The sequence below is a fragment of the Xiphophorus maculatus genome, chromosome 5, assembly GCF_002775205.1.
Source record: "Xiphophorus maculatus strain JP 163 A chromosome 5, X_maculatus-5.0-male, whole genome shotgun sequence".
Lineage (NCBI taxonomy): Eukaryota > Metazoa > Chordata > Actinopteri > Cyprinodontiformes > Poeciliidae > Xiphophorus > Xiphophorus maculatus.
In genome coordinates, this window is record NC_036447.1 from 5,665,118 (window position 1) to 5,679,540 (window position 14,423).

The following is a 14,423-nucleotide window of genomic DNA, read 5'->3' on the forward strand; positions in this document are numbered from 1 at the left end:
TTCTGTCAACCTCAGGTCAAGTATGTTGGCCACATTGTGTCTGCTTCAGGAATTTCTACTGACCCAGAAAAAATTAAAGCAGTCCTTAACTGGGAGCAGCCTACGGATCTTAAGAGTCTTCAGTCGTTTTTGGGTTTCTGTGGCTACTACAGAAGATTCATTGCCAACTACTCTTCCATTGTGAGACCCCTGACAGACTTAACCAAAGGCTACCCTCCTGTTAACAAAGGACAGAAAGCAGTTGACTCCAATTCAGTCTACCTTAAAAAATCTGAACCCTTTGGAGACAGGTGGACTTTGGCCTGTACTACTGCTTTTAAGAAAGTAATACAGTGCCTTACAAATGCGCCGGTCCTGGCATTTGCCGATCCAACTAAGCCCTACATATTGCATGTAGATGCCAGCTTTGATGGGCTAGGTGCTGTGCTCAACCAGGAACATCCAGAAGGATTGCGTCCTGTAGCCTTTGCCAGTCGAAAGCTGAGAAACTCTGAGAGAAACTATCCGGTCCATCAACTCGAGTTCCTCGCACTCAAGTGGGCTGTGGTCGATAAGTTACACGATTACTTGTACGGAGCCAAGTTCACTGTGAGAACCGACAACAACCCACTGACCTATGTCCTTACTACGGCCAAACTTAGTGCTGCAGGTCATAGATGGTTGGCTGCCCTGTCCACCTATGATTTTGGCATTCAGTACCGACCAGGCAGGGAGAATATTGATGCCGACCTGCTTTCCAGAAATGCAAACTCTGAAGAGGAGGGGTGGATACCCCCATCTGGAGTGAAAGCCCTATGCAAAACTGTAAGTGTTGCTGGGGTCTCTGAAAACATGCGGTGTGTGGATCAACTGGGTGTATCTCCATCCGCTATTCCTGATCTGTATGTGTACCCCATCTCTCTTGGTGAGAACCCAGTGCAACAGTTCAGTATGACAGACCTAAAAAATGAACAAGACTCAGACAAAGCTATTGGAAAGATTAAAAATGAGATAAAATCTGGAAATTGGCCCTGTAGCTTCCAGACAGATCATCAGGAGGCCATTCTGCTACAGCGAGAAAAGGAAAAGTTGCAGATAAAGAATGGACTGATGTATAGGAGAACTTTAAGGCCTACAGGGAAGGAAGTGTTCCAGTTGGTGCTTCCACCAAAACATCGGCTTCAAGTATTAAAGCAGTTGCATGATGACTTTGGGCACCTCGGTATTGAAAAAACAACCGAGTTGGTGCGGGATCGGTTCTATTGGCCGAAAATGGCACACGACATTGAGCATTATGTCAAGACCTGTGGGGTATGCGTGGCTCACAAGACCTTGCCTCGCAAAACCAGTCCCCTACACCAGATCACAAGTCGGGGCCCATTAGACTTGGTCTGTATAGACTTCCTGTCAATCGAGCCAGATTCTCGTGGGGTGGCCAATGTTCTCATTATTACTGACCATTTTACTCGGTATGCTCAGGCCATACCCACCAGCAACCAAAGAGCTACTACAGTTGCTAAAGCTCTGCTAGAAAAGTTCTTTGTGCACTATGGTCTGCCATGCCGAATCCACTCTGACCAAGGTCGTGATTTTGAGAGTTTACTGATCAAAGAGCTCCTTAATATGCTGGGGATAAAGAAATCAAGAACTACACCCTATCATCCCCAGGGAGATCCCCAGCCAGAGCGCTTTAATCGTACTCTCTTGTCTATGTTGGGCACTCTCGAGCCAAAGGACAAACAAAAATGGAGTCAGCATGTGGCCTCTATGGTTCATGCTTATAACTGTACTCGTAATGAGGCCACAGGATATTCACCATACTTCCTGATGTTTGGCCGGGAGGCTCGCCTGCCTGTGGATGTGTGTTTTGGTTTGTCTCAAGCTGGAGAAGAAGTCATGAAACATCATCAATATGTGAACAAACTGAGAAAAGAGCTACGTCATGCTTGCCAGCTTGCGACTGAGGCTTCCAACAAGAATCATCAGAAAAACAAGAGAAGCTATGATAGCAGGGTACGTGCTCAGAACCTGGAGGAAGGAGATCGGGTTCTTATTCGAGCCTTGGGAATCCCTGGAAAACACAAGTTAAAGGAGAAGTGGAATCTGCAACCTTATGTGGTTGTTGGGAAGCTCCCTAACTTACCTGTTTATCGGGTAAAACCCGAAAGTGGACGAGGTGTAGTAAAGACTCTCCACAGAGACCATCTGCTACCAATAGGGTTTCTGGTGAGGATTCCAGAAATCCCTGAAAGAAGCTGCCTGCCTCAGAGACCTTCCACCAGATCCACTGATGTATCTACAGCAAAGTATGAGGTGCAGCATTCCGCAGAGGAAGTGAGAGATGAAGATTCTGAAGAGGAGGAAGACGTCTCTCAGCAGTTCTGCAGAGGAGTTGTCCAGGATGCCTGGTTAACACGTCCTCCAACGGTCCAGTTATTGACCCTTGCTAATGACAGATCTGATGTCATCTCGGAAGGAGATCTTGGTGGACCAACTCTGTCATGCAATGAGGAGGGATTGCTTGATCACTCCGCAGTTGTAGAAGAGGACCCTGTGGCGGACACAGGGCTGGAGGTGGGAGACGTCCCAACATCTAGTGTGTCTGATGATGAAATTAACTCTACCAGTGTTCTTGCTACTAAACGACTGGTTAAGCCTGTCATCCGTCTGAGCTACGACGAGCCGGGAAAGCCCACGGACAAGCCATTGGTCATTGTGCACAGGGGGGTGAGGATATACATAACCAGAGATCCTGAGGAAGATCCTACAATTTTCTGTCCTCCGCCCTGCAATGTCCCAGTTCATAGAGTAGCAAGCTGCAGCTTTGTGAGTTTGTAGCATACAGAACTGTCTGATGGGGACATCAAGACATTTAACCCGGGGAGGGTGTAACCTGTTGGGTTCCCAGCTAGGAGGGTTTGTAAACTCTTTTAACACATAGAGTTGTCTGATGGGGACATCCAGACATTTAACCCGGGGAGGGTGTAACCCTCTGGGTTCCCAGAAATGTGTGTGTTATTGTTGTTTTAAAAATGACAAGGTTAACAAATTTACTGTATGTAAATTAATATCTTAAAGTAAGATATAATTCCCAAGTCTTATGGTGGGAGGTGAAATGAGTATGAGTTCATTAAAAAGAACTTAAACAGACGTAAAAGACTTAATATGTGTTGTTAAAATGTGGTGTTCTGTTACTTTAAGAACGAACCATACGGTATAGTTTATATGAAAAGTAGAGTTCAACACGAGGAGTGACAGACAAGAGTGCTGTGTATACGTTTGCTATTGGGTGATTGCTATTCTCCTGAAATCTGATTGACTGGGGGGCGGGACAAGAGGAGAGAGCGAAAAAGAAAAAAAGAAGAGAGAGGACGTCAAGGATGAGACTCGGTGAAGAGTCGCTGGAACTTTGGGTGAGGAGTCGTGGAGGAAACGCTTGCTCGTCGGTGAAACCATGAGTCGTTGGACAACCGCCTAAGGACCGCGAATGGACCGAGAGTGACGCGTTCGGTGAGCTGAAGGCCGGGGTTTTTACCAAGGAGACGGTGGACCCGGAGAGACCTGCTGCACCTGCGTTGGGTCGCGGTTTGGATTTTCCTCACCTTCGTGGATAACGTAGTGCGGGGTTCGACTGCTTTCAGGAGACAGGAGTCGTCGGGAACTTACCTACATCCGTCGCTGTGGGTTGAGGACCCGGGGTGAGTGGAGTCAATATCAGGCCTGCAACGGGGTGTTTTAATGACTATTTTGCCGGCTTTTATTTGTTTTATTTTGTTTGGTGGACCCACTCATTAACACTGGCTGTTATTGTATGTACATGGTTATAAAAAGTAAGAACTCATATGTGTTCCGGAATGTTCTAAATAAGTTACTTCAGAACTCTTGAGGTGTTTAACACAGAGGGAGAGTCCCTATTTATCAACCTATAGGTTGATAAAGCCTTGTGTACTTTTATTTGTCATTTGTGTTAATATTTCTAAGGGTAAGGTCTAGATACGGTTCCCACAGTGATACCTGTGGTGTATTTTCATTTCCATTCTTGAGTTAGTAAATAAATTCTTTATCCTTATCAAGTGTCCTTATTAATGGGTCAGACCTACTCAGTTTCACTGGCTGGACCGTGGGGTGTTACAGTAAGCTTTACGAACCCTGAGCGTTAAATCTAGCATAGATGACAGAAAGCGCTACATTTGTAAAAAATATGCAACCAGATGTAAAATATGGTCAGCTGGAAAAATAGAAATAAACTATATCTTTTTTTATTAAATCATCAGAAAGGATATAAAAGTCAGGGACACTGAAAAACTGAATGTGCCCTAACAATCACAGTTAGAAATGCATTCAGCTCTACACAGATAAAACCCTTTGTGATCTCTACAACTGTTAGAAGTCCTGCCAGAGATCCTTGTTTCTTCTCCTTCTGTCCAACAGTTCAACCAGGAAGAGATTGCAGGTCCAGATTACCTGCAATCCAGCATGATTGTTGTTTGAGCTAGCATGCTGAAACTTTCTTATGTCACCACATACATGTATTATCTTCTCTAAAAATTTATTTTATGTAAATCTAAGTGTGAAGCTTGTGAAGATTATTTATTTCTCATTATAGTTAATGAGAAAAGTATTGGGATGTAACAGCATACATTTTCACAGATACTTTTGCTGAGACATCACTGCCTCATTTTTTTTTACTTTTGCTGTTTATGAATTTATTTTAAGTTATACCTATTGATCACCTGACCTCTTGAGGATGACAGACATGTATTAACATAAATCTACATATAAATATATATTGAACTTACTTCCTGTTGGAGTGACTCCCAGCATTTTTACACGTAGCTCTTGTGCATTAGTGTTTATTAGGTGCTACTTTCTGTTCTCTGCTGATCAAGATTGCATCAATATTCAGTAATTTACTGAAGCACTTACAGCTTATGAGCTTTAAGAACATTGTGTTGTACACATAAACAAGAAAATAAATAAGCATTTTTGGTTCTAGATGAAATAAGGACCCAATGCGCTACTTCTAGCTGTGTTTTGATGGTGGATCAACAGGCTAATGCTATGCTGCGAGTGCCCGGTCACAGACAGATTGTATTAGTTCAGCAGAAGATTTATTGTAATGGCTGAGGTAAAATCTAGCTTTTCTTAGAGAAATATGTTGCATTTATGTGACCACAAGACTGATGCCTGCCAGCTTTGTCTCTGCCATTGGCAGACGACAGCAGGAAGACGTTTGTCTTTATAAGGCTAGGTGGAGCTTTCAGCAATGAATACCTTACCTTAAAATTATGGAGAACTTAATGGATACCGTTACTATGTGGTTCTGTAAACACATTGCAGTTATTTAGGAGCAAATTCAGTAGTATTTAAAATATTGATGCTGCATTTTTAGTCAATGTAATACTTACAGGGACAGTTGCATTAAAAAAACACCAACCTTTAATTACTATTTAAAAAATAAAGAAGGTTGTTATTACACCATGAATCATTTGACATGCATGTGTTGGGACATCACTTGGCTCACATTTCTGTTCTACGAGAAGTGAAATGTGAAATGACTGGACACTTGTGGCAAAATGCAACTTCTGCATCAGACCGGGAGCTGCTGTCTGAGTTTTAAAACAACACTGTCTATTTTAAATTTACTTTTCTTTCACTCTTTTCTTCTTTGACATTTGACTTTTTCTTCTTCAGCATTTTTCTAAATCTTTTTGAAGATGTAGAAGTACTGTATATGTGACAAGGAATCACAATAAAGCCAAATGATGATTATTTAAATATCATTTATATAATATGTAACAGCTGCTAAAGAAAAAAACATTGTGTGATTAATGGTGGATAAGGAAATAAAAGAAAAATGCAAAACAGGTCAATTCATACTTGAAATATTCTACGCTCAAATCAGTTCCATAGCAAAGAAATTCTTATACTACTTACAGGGTTTGCTATGTGACACTTTTCGCAAAAGGTCCTGTTAAGAGCAGCATATAAAAATGTACAACAAAAGCCGTTGGAACTGAAATGTTTTGTGTTCAAAGAAACCAGAGGCCGGGTTGGGTGGGAGAGGGGTATTTCAAAATTTTAGGGAGATTAGTAACATGCTGAAAGCCTTGAACAAGAAGAAACCCTGCTGGGATGTTATCTTTGCTTCCATCCATCTATCCATCCATGAAAACTAAAGAAGTGTTCTGCTATGCTCCACTGGACTAAGGGGCTAAAATTTAGCTGCTGACACCCCCTGGTTCAAGCTGTCATCACACTTCAGGGCCAAATTGTTGTGACAAAAAGATACTGACAAACAAAGTACTCCCCCTGAGGTTTGATAGGTACTGGCTGCTTCTGTGATGGCCTGCAACACTTCAGAAATTAAGAAATTCAGCACACAAAATGAAAAAGAAAAAGAGACTTTGACGGCAAAGAAAAAACATATTTATATAATCTTTATCTGTAATATGTTTCATAGGAAGCTGAAGAATTGCTTTTGTCAAAAAAGTGTTTCTCTTGGCCAGATTAAAGATTACAAATAGACATGAACACAAAGTCTTTTAATCTTGACAGACCTTCAGTTTCCCAAACACATGGAATTATGGGAAATGGAAAAGTATTTTTAGGAATTCTGGAAAAAGAAAAGACTTAAATGACTTGTGAATGTAGAATGAATTCCTCAAGACATACCATTTGTGCAAAGGGTTTTATTTGCATTTTGTCACGTTTCAACACACTTCAATGTATTATGTATTATTGGGCTGTTATTTGATAGAGCAACACAAAAAAGGGGAAAATAGAACAAACGTATCTGACAGAACAGAGTGTGGTTCTCTGTTGGAGCTTCAAGAGTTTTCTCTCTCATACCTAGTCATTAGATAAGAAAATGTCAAACTCTTGCATAGATTTTTCCATGATTATTTAATATTTCTCTTTTGCTGAATTCCTTGCTGTATGTTCATCCTCCTGAACTTAGCATAAAATGTTTACATAATTGATCATACAGAAGTAGTAGTCTTATTTTAACATTTTTAAAACATCTTTTTGATTCTTTGGCAGTAGAGGGAAGCCTGGGTGCTTGTCTTAAGATACTTTTTGGAGTTTTTCCAGATGGTTTTGACATAAAGTTTGCAGAGAGAATACCCCTTGGTGTTTAGGTCTGAGCCCCTAAAATATACTTAGCTCAGCAACAACTGTCACTACCTGTGAGAGGCTGAGAAACTACTTAGCTTGGTTGATTTAGCAGATAAACCTGGGTAAGATGTTCAGAAGAAGACAGTGATAAAGTCTTCTGGATACCTTCTTAAAGAGTAAGACTCATCACACCTGACCCCTTAGACAGAAACCTGGAGTATTAACTCCTAATTGAATGAGCTCTCAGATTACATATTTTATAAAGTGGAAGGCAAATGGTACATGCTTTTACTTTTTACACAGAAATATCTGTATTCAACCCCCATAATTCAAAACATTTTAGAATTATCTTTCCCATCTATTACAAAATTTGTTAGATTTGTCTCTATCAGTTTGCCTGTAAACATCAGTGTTAAAGTCTTTATGTCTGGACTTTGACTGGAACATTCAAACACAATAGAAGATGAAGCTCCACCCACGTCTTGAGTCTTTTGCTGCTCCTAACAGGTTTTCTTCCATAACTGGCCTGTATTTCTCTTCATCCATCTTCCCATCAGCTTTGACCAACTTCAAGAGCAAACTTCCCCACATCATGAAGCTGCCACAGCCATATTTCTCAGTGGAGTTGCTGTGTTCAGGATGATTTGTTTCAGTAGTTTTTTTGCATTCAAGGTGCATTACATGCAAGCAACAAAGTTCAGTTTTTGTCTTAACAAAGGAACACTTTTTGGCAGCAGGAAACTGCAAGCAGGATTATAAAAAACAATGTTGTTGTTCTTGCTTGTCTTCCATAATGGCCATATTTGTGTCGTGTTGTGTTACCATTAGCTTCTTGCCTGATTCTCTGATCAATTTCCTGCTCAACTTGTCGATTAAAGTGGACAGCCATGTCTGGGTAAATCTGCAGTTGTGCATTGTTTTTTCCATTTTCAGATGATGGATTAGCCAGAGCTCTATGGGATGTTCAAAGCTTGAGACAATGTTACAAAATCTAACCTAGCCTTCAACCTCTCTAAAACTTTCTCCTTGAAATGTTTTCTATGTTCATTGTTCATAGACTGTGTTTATCATTAATAATTAGGCCACTTACATTTTTTTTTCATTTAGTAAACATCCACAACCTTGTAAAGACATCCCTAAGAAAACTTGAAACTATTATTTGTCCTCAAGGGTCTTCAACAAAGTATTAAGCAATGAATGTTTATACTTCCTTTCATCTTCAAACCACATTTTTTATGTTTGCAAATATCTCTGAAAGCATGTTTTCCTTTTGTCATCATAAACTAGACGGCAGCTGAAAACTAGGCTTGAACTGATCTTAGAATAAGTAACATAACAGAATATGGGGAACATAAAGAATATGGTGCTGCTATTAAAACAAAATTTTTATTTACCTCTAGCTACCTTTTGTAGATGGATTCGCTGAGAAACAAAATTGTGAGTCCTGAGAGACCACAATGTTTTTTTAAATCTTAAGTATGAACGAGTTACCACTGAAGGCTTTATTGCTAACATACCAAACTTTGATCAAGTCAGTTGAACAGAAATTAGGCTAAACATGTCTACAATAAAACAGTTTTCAGTGGTGCCAGCTCAGAAAATTATATAATTATTCCTGTTTTTACTGCCCTGTCCAATTTTTTGTGATTCTTATTTTGAATTGAGAAACCTCCACACAATTCATGCTGTGGAGGTTTGAAAAGAGTCAGTGAAAAGAGTCACATTGGAAGGGATTTTGCAATGCTTCCTACTTCCTTACAGGTTTTATAGTTTTGAGAGCATCTCTGTTGGTCAGTGTGGCCAACCTTTTGGTTGTTTTGAACTGAAAAATGTGTTTTTGTTTTAATAAGCTAAATACAGCCTTCAGAAATTTCAGTCAGTGCTTTTAAAGAGCCTCAATTAAGTGTTGAATGATTCAGTTCATTCTACTCTGAATAGCTGCTTCCCATAGTCCAAAAGCATAACTGTTAGGTTAATTAGGTACTTCAAATTGCCATTCAGTATGAGTGTGTGGATATACGTTTTTTTGTCCCTGTTGTTCTGAGATGGACCTACGTACCGGTCCATGGTGTACCTTGAGCTTAATGACTGCTGGACATAGGAACCAGACCCTGCTGGAATAAGCAGCTTCAGAAAATAAATGGATTGCTGGGTTTTTCATTGCTAAGAGAACTGAGTAATGTTACTGTCAACCAGGCTAACCTGCAGCCCAGACTTTCCTGTCTTATTTCAGAATACAAGTTTAAAACATAAATACAGAACATAAAGCTTAAACCACACATCTACATAATAGTAAAAGCTTATTCTACCACATGACATCAGATGTTTAACAGCTACTGGATAGTATGTTGACTCTTTTAGAAATTATAAAATAGAACTTTCCTTTATTGTCCCACAGAAGGGAAATTCAGTATATCATGGAGTTTTAGTATAGTGCAAGATCTAGTTCTCCCCCTAACAGAATAACTGTATTATACTGTATAATAAGACAAGGAAGTCTTATAAACAATTCATGAAGATGTTTACATCATACATGTATATTCTGAATTTTAATCAAAAATTGTGTTTCCTTTGGTTATTTTTTTCAGATTTGGAAAGAAGATAATGATAAAAACTGGAAAGGAATCGGCGCCATTCAGCGGCTAGACCACTCAAAAAGTTGGTGGGTTTTACTGACATTCAATCACTGTCTCTCCATCTGGGACTCATGGGATCATTGTCTATTTGTTTTCAACGTACTTTGCTTTCTGTCCCGTTCGCATTTTCCGAAATTGTTCTTTCTCCGCGTCTTTGTAAATGTCCCGGTGGATAAAGGGAAGATTAGTGCCAGTTTGCCTTGATTAGACTATTCTTGTTGGAGTTGAGGAGGGGGGGGGGGGAAGCAGCCACTCAGTGATTTGAACACGTGCAGGGAACAAGTGATTGTGATCAATAAAAAGTAAGGGGGGTGGGTTAGAGAAAAATGAGCAAGTGCTGTAAAGGAATGAATTGCCAATTTCTGTTCTTGTCAAGTGTTTTTGGAAGGCAGCTCTTGAGAGAAAGCTGTTTCTGGTGAAGGACTCTGGCACCAGTGTGGGTGTGCGTGCATGTTAGAGGAAATAAGGGTTGCTCAGCAGTCAGTTGAGCATAATTGAAGCATCTGACAATTTTGCATCTATGTATTGTTGTAAATGTTGGACTAAACTGAATGTGTTTTTTCTAGTCATTGTTTTTGCAAAAAAAAGAAAAATCATTGGACGTAAAGGTAACAAATGTTTTATGAGCAAATTTTTTGCTGAAAAAATCAGCATAAAATGGGTGCAACCTGATGAAAGGACTTAGATGAATGGCTTTAAATCAGCTTTTATGAACATTTATGAACTAATAGTCACTGTAGACACACAGAGAAACATGCATGTAGTTTCTGAACCTGGTAATCAGTTAACCCCAAAGTAAGGACCTTTTTAGTTAAGGCCAAGTAACAGTCTACTATATTCTCACCAATTCAGATATTTTTCTAATGAGAGCATCCTATCTTTGTATTTTATTCATTATTGTTTTTACTTTCAATGTGTTATTCAACCAGCTTTATAAATGTAGAGAATGTCAGATTGGAAGGAGAGCTTATTTGAACACTAATTTGCTAATAATGATTAAAATAATGTAAATCTAACAATGAAAACATTAATGTGAATGCAGTTGGGATGAGAACAAACCTAAAGTGGAGTGAGAAGGTAGAGACGTAGACTATGAACTGTCTGCATCAGGGGTCTCAATCTCCAGTCCTCGAGGGCCGCTGTCCTGCAACTTTTAGATGTGCCTCTGCTGCACCACACCTGAATAGAATAATTAGGTCATTAGCAAGGCTCTGGAGAACTGATCTACACAAGGAGGAGGTAATTAAGCCATTTCATTCCAGCGTTTTGTACCTGTCGCACATCTAAAAACTGCAGGACAGCGACTGGAGGACTGGAGTTTGAGACCCCTGGTCTACATACTCTGAATCATTAGTTAGCGCAGTCGGTTTTCATGCTGCCGTAGAGCTACCACTGGAATCTACACGCATAAAATCCAGCACAACTACCTTCACTTATTGATCTGGAAATGATTAGATGTTTAGCATTGTTATTTTAATTTAACTGAGTTATGAGTCGTTAGCACGGAGCTATCAGTAAGTATCGTTATGACAAAAACTGGGATGTTTACTACCGGTAACCTTCGTGGTGTTGACTAACGATGTAGTTCCCGTCCATCAGTTTCATTCAACTGGACATGAGGTGGGCTGCAGTCCATGATCCATTTCTTGCGTTATTCCAGACTCCTTTTTGATTTTGAAAATGTAATAAATTGTATTGCGCCCTCTGTATGTTCTGGGTGACGGCTGTTGGGATTGCATATTACCCACTGACAACTTGGACAGTGATTATCTATTAATCTCTCCGACTGCAGCGAGTTTTCTGTGATAGAGACTTAGACTTAGACTGACTTTATTGTCATTTTGCATGCACAGGGTGTATACAGAACGAAATTTCGTTGCATACGGCTCAGGACAGTGTTTTGAGCTTCCAATGTTGTGAGGTTACTCCAGAATAAAATAAAATACAGTATAAAATATAAATATAAATATAGAATATAAAGTGCAGGACTGACAGTAAAATAGAAGTTATTTAGCTATGTACATGTGCAAGGTATAAAGTGGAGACCAGATTTTGAGTGCAGTCCAGTTAAGAGTTCAGCAGTCTGATGGCAAGTGGGAAAAAGCTGTTTCGGAACCTGGTGGACCTGCACTGGACGCTGCGGAACCTCTTTCCAGAGGGCAGCAGGGAGAACAGTCCATGGTGGGGGTCTGAGGGGTCACTGACGATGTTTCGGCCTCAGGACACGCAGCGCTGGGATGAAATGTCCTGAATGGAGGGAAGGGGGGCCCCGATGATCCTCTCTGCTGTCCGCACCACTCTCCTCACATTCTTCCAGTCAATATTGTCAGAGTACTGTACTTGGAACGCTGATTGGTCAGTTGCTGACAAGTGCCCTGGAATGATTGGGGGAGGATTGCTCTACGTCAGCATGGGGACGGAGCTGGTGTCATGTCAATTGTAAAGTGGAAGAAAAAGGGTTAAATCCTCTTAAAAAACAAAACAAAAACATTTGTAAAGTAAGATTGTGCTCTGACATGCTGTTGGAAGTCTTGTATCTAGGTCATTTTGACTCTGTGACCTGCTGGATACGTTGTCTGGTACATTGCGCAAGAAAATAAATTAATAAAGCAGGATCAAATGAGACAGTAGGATGCATGTACTGTCTGAGTTGATAACAATGAACTGTGCTGTATAAAAGCTTCCTCGCGACTCAGTAACTTTGGTTAATGTCTTTGTCAGCCAAACTGCATGCAGCCAGGCTGCCGTCTCCAAATTCCTTTTTCTTTTTCCTTCCCCTTTTGTTATGTATTGAAAATCAACTAATGCTGTAAATTTTATGTCACATCACTGAAGTTTCTGCCAAAACATGTGGTATTAGTTTATATAGAACTCTTCTTCTTGCTCTTAAATTAAATCTAATGCAGCCAACTCCCTTCTAAGGTCAGTAAATAGAGTCCACCTGTATGTTATTTAGTATAAATCCAGCTAATCTGCAGAAACCTCTAAGGTTTGTTAGAAAACATTAGTGAATATAGATAGATATTTACCATGCAGAGCACTTTGTGCAGTTGGATCTGTTGGAAATGTGCTATATGAATAGAGTTGACATTGACAGAAGATAAAGGAATACAGGAGACGGTCAGGGAAAAAGTTGAGGAAAAGTATATAGAAAAGTTGAGTTCGAAAACAATATTTCATGCTTTCACATCTCACTGAGCTCCGTTTTATCCATCATCTGAAAGAGTATGACACTACTACAAACCTGTCAAGACATTTCTGCCCAACCAAACTGGCAAACTGAGGCAGTAGAAGCAACCAAAAGGCCCATGGTTTTTGACACTTTGGAAGACCAGAAACGATCAAACGATCACGAGCATTTTCCAGAGAGGATGAATTTTAAAAAGCCATTTTCCAAAAATGATCTACACAAAATCTCACTGCTGTTTAACACATAACAATGGGACGCCATTTCAGTTGGTAAAATGGTGTGCAAAGTTTATGGAAGCACACCCCAAAAGATGTGCAGTTGGAATAGCTGCAAAAAGCAGTTCTACAAAATTGCAAATAAGTGGGGCTAAGTAAAAATGCCCACCACACTTTTCAGATTTTCATTTAAGAAAGTGAACAGGATGAATCCATTTTGTTCCGCTTCAGTAGTGCATAATTGCTTGACTAATTAGGATCTCACCTGGGCTTTTTTTTTTCTTTTTAATTCAAGATTAAAAAGAAATCTAGAATTTCCAAGCTTTTAAAATGCTTAGAATAACAAGATCAGTGGAAGGAGAAAACGCTGCCCTACAAAGAAAGCACCTCTCTTTGAGAAAGGATTCTGTCTTGCTTCTAAGTCTAAAATATTTCAGTGACTATTGTATGGAACCAAGGAAAGAGGTCACATTTGGTCTGATTTTTTCCAACCATCAATGAAACAGTCCTGTATTCCAGGTGCAAGTGTGCCTGCAGAGGTAGTTCTTCCCCTTCACAAACCAGAAAATATCATTCATCTTACAAAAATGTCTCAGTTGCTGGGCACTGACTGAGCTCGGGGCTCATTCTATTTGCATAGAACATCTACCTGTTCACAACAAACTGAATTTATTAGATTTATGTTTTATTATTGATAATTAAACAGAATTAAATCTTTTACTACACCGAAATGAGAAGTCTAGACTTAAAAAAACATGCTAAGAGAATCTTCAATCTAGTTGCTTTTTCCTGGGGATCTTTAGTAAATTTGTATAAATACATTTCAGGATAATGGCATATTAAAGCTGTTGTGTGCATCATAAGGTGTAATATGGAGGCTAACTGTAAAGTTCATAAGAACCAAAGGAGTGGTTAGCAGAAGGATACACACTCCTATTCATGCTTGTGACAGAAAGTGGTGAAATGTATAAGCTACCATTTTTTTTAACTCTGCAATTTTTGTGTTGTTTGTTGCTGCTTCTTGACCAAGATTCTCTTGAAAAAGAGTATTTTATTCTCATTGCGTTTTCATTCTGGTAAAATAAAGGTGAAATTAAAAAAGGAAAATGAACAAAGTTGACTTTGAAAATTTCATGTCAAATGTTTTTTCTGGTGAACTGACTATTTTCACAGGTACCTAATTTTTTTAGATCAGCTTAGCTGTCTCATTTTAACAAATCTGGACTATTGAGGACACCTGAATATAAACAGTGCCCACTGTGCCTGCCACACAGCTGCTTAAAA

At 39.6% G+C, this 14,423-nt stretch overlaps 1 protein-coding gene across 11 annotated transcripts in view; it reads left to right on the forward strand.

The window, feature by feature from the left end:
* The window catches only part of LOC102233011 (teneurin-3), a 323,707-nt gene that overhangs the window by 64,315 nt on the left and 244,969 nt on the right, over positions 1-14,423 (forward strand). For 10 of the 11 annotated variants that reach the window (XM_023333407.1, XM_023333406.1, XM_023333410.1 and 7 more), the window contains exon 2: positions 9,687-9,760. The gene's annotated coding sequence lies outside the window, so the exon portion shown is untranslated. The remainder of the gene's footprint in view (positions 1-9,686; positions 9,761-14,423) is intronic. The other variant, XM_023333408.1, reaches the window with a different exon arrangement.